The following is a 2009-nucleotide window of genomic DNA, read 5'->3' as shown; positions in this document are numbered from 1 at the left end:
GCGGTGTGTGGAGCGGGCCCCCCCTCCCCCCCTGCCATGAGCGGAGCGGCTGCCCAGCCTGTGCTCAATTTTATTTCAATTTCTGGGGTTTATGGGGCGGTTGGGCTAGTTTTTTTGGGGGGTTTTGTTGGTTTTTTTTTTTTCCCCCCCCAGATCTTGAAGCTCAGCAATGTCTTAAACGGATTACACGGAGGAGGGGTTGAAGCTGAAAACCTCATTCATCCTCACGACGGTCCTATTCATTGCTGAAATAGGTGTAGCGTAGGAGCCGGTAAGATCCTCCCCCAGCCCCACTCGTATTTTGGGGATCTGTTCCACCTTTTCTCCCTTGAATCGTGAGGATGGGAGGAGGGGGTCTTCTGCTCTTGAGCTGACAGAAGCATAATCATAAATCACCTACCTTGTTTGTCCTTCTGTCCTTTGGTCATAGAGGGGCTCCAGCCAACTGTGTGGTCTCACGTACCGTTGCTCCCGCTGAATAGTTTCCAAGTTTGAGGTAAAAGAACAAATCGCACTTTTCAGGGGCTTATTGAGACGCTTAGAAATAAAAAATAATTAAAACTGAAAATAATAAAAAAATCGTGTAAGGCTATTCAGTCCTACTCATTTTCTCCCACGTGTTTTCACAATTACCATGTATTTGTCTTTCTCTGCTTCAGTTTCTAGCTCAAAGTTGTGGGATTTTTTTTCCAAATAATAGTAATAATAATAATAATAATAATTAAAAAAAGTTAGAAATAATAAATTAGGAGTTAGTTTCTCGTGGTCGAAGCTGAAGATCTTATTTCAAACCCGGCTAGCCAGGAGCCTGGAGAAGTTGCGAGGCAGCGTCTGAAAGTTTGAGAGATCAGCATCAGATAAAGTCTCTTTGGTGATACCTTGCTGCCCGAGTAACTGTTTCAATGAGGTTTCTCAGCAGCAGCAGCAGCAAACGGGTAATATTTTCCAGACGTCTTTTTCTTTCCTGCTGCTGCTGCTGCTTTTCTGCCTCTTCCACGTTATGGGGTCTTTTAACAAGGGAGACTTGACTTGTTTTAATAGGCGGAGGATGGGAAGAAGGAGGGAACTCCTGTAAGGAGGAAAAAAAACCCAACCCTCCCAATTGCCATGATCTCAGCCAAGGACCAGCTCAGCGCCAGGAATTTAATTAGCCAAGTTGCAAGTTTTTTCAGAGAAATACAATACACATATGTTACCACCAACTGGTTTCCTCTTCATGCCCCGCAGTTGGGGGAACCCCCCACTTTCCTCACTCCCTGCATCCTTGGGCTTGGGGTGTGGGATTCGTCCCTCCCACAGCCACTATTCGACTGGGACGGTTTTTGCTGCTGCTGGTTTTTATTAATAAGGGAATTGCCTCTATGAATGGATGAACTTTGCAGTTCTCAAGCCTGCTTTACCCATTCACTGTCGGGAAGATTTGTTGTAGTATATACCCGAGGAAGCTCCCACTGACATTCCTACCCATGCCTCTTGTGATAAAACAAGCCGGGAAACACGTTAGGCCGTTTAAAAACTGGAAAATTGTCGTGTGGGTTTTGTTTTGGTGTTTTGGATTGGTTTGGTTTTGGTTTTGGTTGGTTTGAGGGTGTTTTTTTGGTTTTGTTTCGTTATAAATCAGAAGTGTTAATTCTGTCGATGGTTCCCGGTTAGCCAGGGGCACCAGCAGCTCGCAGCACACCCCTTTGCCGCTTGCCGGCAGCTTTCACTCGCTTCTTGTGACTCCGCTCTGCCTGCAAGGCGGGTTTCCCCGCGTTCGAGTTGGTTTTGGTTTTGGTTGGTTTGAGGGTGTTTTTTTGGTTTTGTTTCGTTATAAATCAGAAGTGTTAATTCTGTCGATGGTTCCCGGTTAGCCAGGGGCACCAGCAGCTCGCAGCACACCCCTTTGCCGCTTGCCGGCAGCTTTCACTCGCTTCTTGTGACTCCGCTCTGCCTGCAAGGCGGGTTTCCCCGCGTTCGAGTCCCCATTTCCACTGCCAATGACATAAAAGAGGCACTGGGTGGCACTG

General features: G+C 46.9%; 1 protein-coding gene across 1 annotated transcript in view; it reads right to left on the bottom strand.

Moving 5' to 3' along the window:
* HAS2 (hyaluronan synthase 2) overlaps window positions 1-967 on the bottom strand; it is a 19765-nt gene extending 18798 nt beyond the window's left edge. Inside the window, exon 1 of the mRNA XM_008642621.2 lies at window positions 401-967. The gene's annotated coding sequence lies outside the window, so the exon portion shown is untranslated. The remainder of the gene's footprint in view (window positions 1-400) is intronic.
* Between the last annotated feature and the right edge of the window lie 1042 nt (window positions 968-2009).

The sequence above is a fragment of the Corvus brachyrhynchos genome, unplaced genomic scaffold (assembly GCF_000691975.1).
Source record: "Corvus brachyrhynchos isolate BGI_N302 unplaced genomic scaffold, ASM69197v1 scaffold28, whole genome shotgun sequence".
In the NCBI taxonomy this organism is placed as follows: domain Eukaryota; kingdom Metazoa; phylum Chordata; class Aves; order Passeriformes; family Corvidae; genus Corvus; species Corvus brachyrhynchos.
This window is presented reverse-complemented; position numbering and strand designations above follow the sequence as displayed.